Source organism: Chinchilla lanigera, unplaced genomic scaffold (assembly GCF_000276665.1).
Source record: "Chinchilla lanigera isolate Chin_1 unplaced genomic scaffold, ChiLan1.0 scaffold00107, whole genome shotgun sequence".
NCBI classification, from domain to species: Eukaryota; Metazoa; Chordata; class Mammalia; order Rodentia; family Chinchillidae; genus Chinchilla; species Chinchilla lanigera.
The window spans coordinates 4,365,103-4,373,233 of record NW_004955508.1 but is presented as its reverse complement, the minus strand read 5'-3'; the positions used below and the strand labels follow the sequence as shown (position 1 = coordinate 4,373,233).

Genomic DNA, 8,131 nt, shown 5'->3' with positions numbered 1-8,131 from the left:
GAAGGAAAGAAAGGAGGGAAGAAGGGAGGGCAGAGAGAAGAAATGATGGGAGAATGGGTGTGAATGAAAAGAATGTTAGTGTGTTATTCATAAACAATGTGATGAAATGGTCCTGCTTTCAAAGTTAATCAGGTGTGTTATCACTAATGCTTAGACTCAATAAAGCAATTTAAGTCACTTTACAAAATGAGGAGTATATCTACAAAGAAAAAATGAGAGTTGACAAGCAGAATGACAGCACAAATGTACTCTTTGGAAGCTGCACATAAACAGTAGTGATCATATTTCCAGATAAATTCAGAACTTTGTTATTTTCACAGGCACACAACCAATGGCTAGTTTGTTCTGTGCCTGTGACAATTCTCAAAAGCAAATCAAAACAACCAAAAACTTTATTTTCAGTTAGCAAACATGTTTTATGGTTAAATACAAGCTGATCATGGAGGTTATAGAATTGAGTGCGACTGGTCTGTTTGATATTTAGAAAAGGTTAACTAATCAGAAATGGTCCTCAGAGGAAATTTACAAAAATCTAAGCTTCCTGCTGTTGAAAAAGATTAACCAAAGAGTAATTCAGCAAATGTTCACAAATATTTAATCGTGTGTCGAGGAAAAACATCTCAGTTCAGGAAAAAACAAAGGAATTAGCATTTTTTTCAGTACCAGTTTTAATTTATTTGAGATCATACAACTATACAATTCAGGTCTGGCCAGCCAATTCTGAATAACAGGTACATCGCAGAAGAACACACACCACAGTAAAGACAGCCAGGGAGTGATTAAGACCTAATTTTTAAACAGTTAAATTCTTAAGACTAAGGGGCTATTTCTTCAGCAACCCAGGTAGCAATGTATAGTAAAGCTATGCATATTAGGAAAATTCACTTTATGTTGACACCCTTAGTATGGGGAAAAAATAAAATGTAACCTAGGAGAAAAATCTTAAAAATCTTCAAAGCAAATTCAGAAAACCTCCCCTTTGTCACCAGCTGTGCAAAGATTGCATTCATGTAGCATACGGTTTGCTAAGTTGAGGTGTTTACCAGGGCAACTTAGACTATCGCGATCGGCCCAACTGTATTTAAAACCAACAACCAAACTACCGTTGGTGATGTGCATACCAGTGGCTTGTGATTAGCAAAACCAAAAAGCGTGCAGTGTTAGCTGCTGTGAGCTGTTCCTAAAGTTAGATGCGTAAGGTTTTACATATGCAATCAATTTCACCTGACAGACATGCATCAAAGCCATCATCAGTGGGTCCCAAACTACAGCCAGTGATAAGTTTTGCCCTGTATTTTACCCCTTGTACTGCTGTTTATCATGCTTTCTTCTTCAAATCAAAACATGTTAGATTTAAACATATTCAGAAGAAAATGATGAGTAGCAGTACCTAAAATCATCTCTAAAAGGCATTCTTTGGAAAACACTTACATAAGAAAACGAGGATTTCCAAACTAACTCTACAAGACAGAGACATGCTGGTAGAGAAGTCAGAATCCTTAGAGCGCCTGGGAAAGTGGTGGGTAAATCACATGTTCAGATTACAGTTTGCTCTTGTTGGCTTTATTTAAGAAGCAAGTTAATGTTTACATGACATTGGACTTCAAAGTCCAGACAATAAGGAGGAAAACAGAGAGAGAGAAATGATCCATGTGGGTTTGCTCCGTGCTCCTCCCTGCCCAGCGGAGAGGCAGGGTGGTTGGGAGTGATGAGATGGCCTCTGGAGGGAACTGAAGTAAGGGGTGGATTCTTCTCAGGGTGGAGTTATTTTTCACCAAATCATAAAAATGTATCGCGCTAAGGTATAAGTGCTGTTTCCTAACCCACCACGTTTATTCTTGTTGGACTTTCAGTCTCTCTTTAAAGAAAAGTCCTCTTTTCCACAACCTCTGTATGAAATTCTGTGCCTAACTTCTCTCAATGACAATGCACTCTCTCCTGTTGCCTTTTCATAATGGTAGACCTGGTGCATAGGAACAAATGCTGTTTGCAGATTTTATTGATACACTTTATACAATGAAAAGAGCCTCACTTCAGTGCTGTTTTGGGATATGTCCTTTCTGATTCCTCCCTATTGAGGCAGGTGGAGGGTCACTTTTCCTGGCTTGGTGATTAGGCCTCCGTACACCTAGCAGCCTGCAGGTGGACAAGGCAGGGGGCTTTGCCAGGCGGGCCCTGAACAATTCATCCTTTTAGGCTTGTTTTGAAGGGGACCTCCCCACCTGCAGGAAAGGCACGTGGCCTGTGTTATACAATCTTGTGATGCAGTGTGTTGAGGTGTGCATACTGAGATACACTTAGAAATGTTAAATCCCAGGAAAGTTCTTTTTAAAGTCAAATGCCATGGTTCGCAAGTCAGCGTGTTCTTAAGAGAGTCAGAAGACAGCAAACAGAGATGGATATGTTTCCTTCCTGTTAAAAGGCAAGGTAAGCTACATCCCCGGCCCATCCTCCCCTTCTGAGATAGTTTCCCTAAGTTGCCTGGGATGAGTTTGAACTTGCAATCCCTCCTGCTTCAGCCTCCCAGAGTGCTGGAATTATAGGCACATGCCACTAATCCCCAGAACTGCCAAGAAAGAAGAGAAAAGAAAAAAGAAGGAAAGGGGGAGGGAGGAGGAAAAGTAGGGGGAGGGAGGGAGGAAGGAAGAAAGGAAGAAAGGAAGAGAGGAAGGAAATGAAGGGCAGGGTGAGATTCAATAAGCTGAGTATCCCTCTCAAGGCGTTGGCGCATAACCCACTCCTTCAGGGTAGGCTGCACATGGTGACTCCCTTCCAAAGAGCACAGTATGCAGAAGTGGGGAAGAGCGACTTCACTGAGAAGAAAGCTAACAACGTACCCCAGATGGAGGACTACGTGAACACAGATGACTCTTGCTGCCGGCCTGCCCCTTGACACCATGCGTCATGAGATTCGTGTGATGAGGCTGCACTTTGCTCTGTGGGCTCCCTCTCAAACCCGTAACCCCAGTCTAACCACAAGAAAAGCATTGAACTCACATTAAAGGAAATCCTATAAATACTTGACCATCACTCTCAAAATGCTCTGGCTCATCAAAAACAAGGACAGTGTGAGAAAATTGTCAAAGGCCAGAGTAACCTCAGGAGATGTGTCAGCTCAGTGTAACATGACACACGAGATACCTTCCTAGGACAGAAAATGGAAACTGTTTTAAAATGAAGGGAATTGAATAAAGCATGCACTTTGGTTAATAAGAATGTATGAGTATTGGTTCATTTGTTATAACAAACGTTCTATGCTAATGTAAGATGTTAGCAATTGGTGAACATGGGTGTTGGGTATATGGCAATTCTCCATGCTAGTTTCTCAACTTTCCTCTAACTCTAAACCCAGTCTAAAATGCAAAGCTTTCTTTAAAATCAAGTGCTGAGGGGCTGGGGATTTAGCTCAGCGGCACAGCGCCTGCCTGGCAAGCGCAAGGTCGTGAGTTCGATTCCCGGTACCAGAAAAAAAATAAAATAAAATAAAATGCTGACAACCATGGAAACAACTGGTTTGAAAATGACTCAGTCTCTGCGACTTCCAATATTTCCTGAAAGCCCTTGAGAAACTTTATAACCACATTCAGAACTAGGTTGTACCCCTGATGGCTATAACTGTAAAGTGAATAAGGACAGGTGCTAGTTGAATGGTTTACTACTTGAACTTACTTCAAGAAGAGAAAGTCAGAAAGAAAAGTAAAGTAATAAATCCTCTAATGTGCATGTTCATTCATTCATTCACACGCATCTTCAAGGGCTTGGGGTTAGATATGGAGAACGTAAGCAGAAGACATAAAACAGGCTAATTTCCCTGTGTTACAATGGCAGGTGTGGTGTTGATACGGCTGCCCCAGTCTCTTGAGATATCAATGGAGAATTAGTTCTCGGGCTCCCCCAGGTACTGAAACCCAAGGATGTTCAGGTCCCTTTTAAAAATAGCATAGTATTTACACAGAACCTATGAACATCCTCCCATAAACTTGAGATAATCTCAATTCCTTATATATTTAATATAACAGAAATGCTATATAAATAATTGCTATACCATATTGTTCTGAAAATGACAGGAAGAAAATCTGTTCTTGCTCTATACAGATGCAATTTAAAAAAAAAAAAAACAAGTGGGGTGTGGTGGCGCACGCCTGTAATCCCAGCACTCAGGAGGCTGAGACAGGAGGATCGTTGCGAGTTCGACACCAGCCTGGGCTATAAAGTGAGCTCAAAGCCAGCCTGAGGTGCACAGCGAGACCCTGTCCCAAAAAGACAAAAAAAGCCCTTTTGATCACCATTGGTTAGACCTGAGAATGAAGAACCTGTGGACATGGAGGCCCAACTGTACTTAAATATCTATTGAATTAATTATTAATTTTATAAGTATAAGTGAATTCTTTGTCTTTTTTTTTTTTTTTTTTTTTTTTTTGGTACCAGCAATCAAACTCAGGACCTTGCGCTTGCCAGGCAGGCACTTATGCCACTGAGCTATCTCCCTGGTCCCAGTACAAGCAAATTCTTGATTTTTATTTAATAATAATTATTAAATCTATTAAATATACAGCCTTTAGTTCCTTTTGAATTCTGTTTAGTTTAGTTTAGTGTTTTGTTTTGTTTTTTGAGACAGAGTCTCATTATGTAGTCCAGGCTGATCTTAAACTCACTATGTAGTCCAGGTTACCCTTAAACTCATGGCAATCCTCCTGCCTCAGCCTCCCAAATGCTGGGATTATAGGCATACACCACCACACCTGCTGAATTCTTTTTAACCAGAAAAACTAGCTGGTTCAGATCAGTAACGAGGTGACTGCAGATTTACTATGAAGAGGTGGCATAGTCCAGGGGTTGCTGGAAGGATCCTTCCTTCGGTGGACGAGTCCGGTGCTGACTGCACCAGGACGCCTGGCCTTCCCATCAGAGCTGAGTCACTGGCTGCCACCGTGGCTGACATGCTCTCTGACCGGCGGGCGCCACAGAATGCCCCTGCCTTCACCCAGGGCTTCAGGAATAGACTCCTGGAAATTCTGAGGCAGGTGCTGGGAAGTCCAGGTCACCCTTCCTGCCAGAAAGTCATTGTCCACTAATGGGGACGACCAACAGCTGTCCTCCCCCGTGTCTGCCCTTTCCTGATAATCTCACTCACCCATCCTGTGCAGTTGCTGGGAAGAACTCAATCTCTGGCACCCAAGGACCAGGATGGGGCGGGCAGATGCTCTGTCTTTGTGCACCTGTCCCTACAGTGTGCCCTCCCCATATCTCTGGATTCTTATGAGGAGAGAGAGAAGGAGGGAGAGCATATGTGGAACACTGTCATTTACAATAGTTTCTCTCAGTAGCAGCATCTTTTTGAACTTTCATAAGAGCTCCCACTCCAGCTCCGTCGTATGTGTGTGACATCAAGTCTGGTGCGTCATTTGCTTTGTGTTGGTGTGTGCATCCAAGTAATGGTGACAGAGATGAACATGCGCCTTGTGAAGCCAGCTGGCTTACACCTCAGTCACCGGGTGAGAGTCCGGGTGACCAGGCAAAGGCCTTGGTTAGGTTTGCACATGGAGAATCCACTTCATTCCAGGCAGCTGCTGGACAAAGTCAGGCTGTTGGCTGTGCAGGAAAGACACAGAAAGAAAGAGCAGAGATGAAGGCTGGCTAGCCCAAAGGTGTTACCATCAGGGTGTGTCTGAGGAGAGAACAATATCCTATGCCTCTCCCCGACAGAAGCTGGCAGCGTGGCCCCTTCCAGGGCAGGCTGAACGTGGCCTCTCCCCTCAGCCAGGTCAGCACCGAGGCTCACGCTGGCTTCCAGAGTGACTGTATTTGTACGTGTTCACACACTCAAGTGTTAGTTTTGACGGTTTCAGGAGAGGCTTGAACATGAGGCCATTCTCCAGAGTCCCTGGGCCGCAAGAGTGTCACAGTCGACATGGCTGCAGCTACACGGGGGCAGGGGGTCCCCGGATTTCCCTTCCCTGGGTGTGGGCCGAGGAGAAAGGGCCAGGGGCCTTGAGCTGGCCCGGAAGCTGCTGTCACCAGCTTGTCTGGGGACCACACATCCCTGCTCCTGCTCGGAGAAGCCTCTTCTGGGAAGGCCTGTGAGTCAGGCCTGGGAGTCCTCCGCTGGGTGACTTCGGATGAGTCACACACTTCTTGAAGCCTGACGGGGAAGATGATGCCACTCGCCTTCAGCGATCAGGAAGGCGTATGACCCTTCGGGGAGAGGGGCAGCCTCAGAGCCATGTGTCACCGAGGTTTTCTCGGCGTTTCCCGCAAGCCCATGTCAAAAGCTGCATCTGAGCAGCTTGACATCTCATTTTTGTCTTATCTCACTTGTGTTTTTCGTCACAATGAGATTTTCTCCCCTAAGCTGACTCATTCAGCTCTCTCAATTGCCTCTAAATCGCTTTAGATTTTCCTAACCTGTCACTCAAACCCTAGCTGCTTCCCATTTTCCCGTTCGGAATGCCTTGCTACTGTATCTGATTCTCAGCTAACCAGGCCCCGAGTACACCACGGACATCTGTACCCCTGTTGCTTGTTCTCCTCTGATGTGGGTGCAGCCCTCCTCTCCCTGCAGATTTTACTTTCTCCCCTTGCACAAACCCGCCGAAAGCCTGCTCACGTTCCATCTGCTCTGTGCCACCCTCCCCCACACCTACCCCTCCGCCCTCTCCCACCCTGGAGCCTGGAGCCCGCCCTGTACTGGGGCCCCCTCACTCGGCCTGCGCCGCAGCTGATACTTGTTCACACCTTATCTGGCTGCCTGTCTTTCATGCGGGGGGTGTATTTTACCTTTTGCTGTATTTCCAGAGCTTGGGACAGGCTATCATATACAACAGGTGCTCCATGATATTTACTCTCGATAAGGCTGACAGATCTGCCGACCTGAGCAGTGCCCTAAATCCTTGTTCCTTGAACCCTAGACTTCTACAGGACCTTGCAGGTGCCTTTGGGGGAGGCAGGAAAAAACACAGAGATCAATGCATCATATGTCTTTTCATAGCGAGGTTTCAAGAATCGCTAATTTAATTTTCTTGAAATTTTGAAAACCACTGGACACTACTATCATTAGTTCCATGCCTAGTATGATCAACAGTACAGGAAATTTACTCCTGTCATTAACAAGTGGACCTGTAGTGCAGAGAAACCATCAGAAAAGAAGGTACTGGGGCCAAAGGAATCATTTTACATAGCACCAGGGAAAGGCATTACTTAGACAATGCTCCTGCCCCCATAAAACACAGTCCCCCTCCCCTCAGGTGCTTATATATCTTTTCTCCACATGGGGATAAAGTACTCAGGTAAGGACGAGATCTTGTGATTTCCTTTGTGCCCAACTGCTTCCCAGTCACCATTGGTCCCAACACTCGGCATGCACTACATCCTGCTTGAATGAGCCCTAGTTAACTGGCTAATCCTAACCTGCTGTCCTTGGTTTCTCTACCTGAGGAGTGAACTATAAACAAGGAGGGAAAATGATGCAGAAAAAGCTGGGTGTGGTGGTGCATACCTATAATCCCAGCACTCAGGAGGCTGAGGCAGGAGGATCGTCTCTAGTTGGAGACCAGCCGGGGCTACAAAGTAAGCTCAAAGCCAATCTGAACTGCATGGCAAGACCCTTGCTCAAAAAGACAAAAAAAAAAAAAATACATAAAAAATCCAACTTGACTCCGTACAATGAGCTATCTAGCTATATAGATAGGGAAAGCTAATCACTCACCTCATCTCTCCAAAAATGAAAAACTATGCGAAATCAGTGGTACTTGCACGTGACTGTCCAGGAAAAGTCACTTAGAGAGGTCAGATTCTGAGTCAGAGGCTCTGCGAGAGATCATAAATCTGCATTTCTGCCACTACCACGGCCACCACTGTTATGTCCTCCAGTCCAACGAGGGGCCAAGGTGCAGAGCATTGGGAGGGTGTGTTTCTGGAGGCCTTGATTAGAGAATCAGCTTCAGCATCCCTGCATGTGAACTGTGGATAAAGTAGTCTTCAACTGTGTTTTATGTTGACTGTTGTGAGCATTAAAAGACAATATCTGTAGTGTTTAGAGCTGTGCTGGTGTGGTGGATTGACAGTTGGTGGTCAACTTATAATACCCAGCTGAACTGAGTAAGCGTGGCGCTGGGTGTGGGAGGCCCACCTG

The 8,131-nt window shown here is 45.1% G+C and overlaps 1 long non-coding RNA gene across 1 annotated transcript; it reads left to right on the top strand.

The window, feature by feature from the left end:
- The first annotated feature begins 663 nt into the window (after positions 1–663).
- On the top strand, positions 664–3,213 carry LOC102019827. Its single transcript, XR_264395.2, has 2 exons — positions 664–2,427; positions 2,747–3,213. It is a non-coding gene; the product is annotated as an uncharacterized LOC102019827 (long non-coding RNA).
- Positions 3,214–8,131: the final 4,918 nt, after the last annotated feature.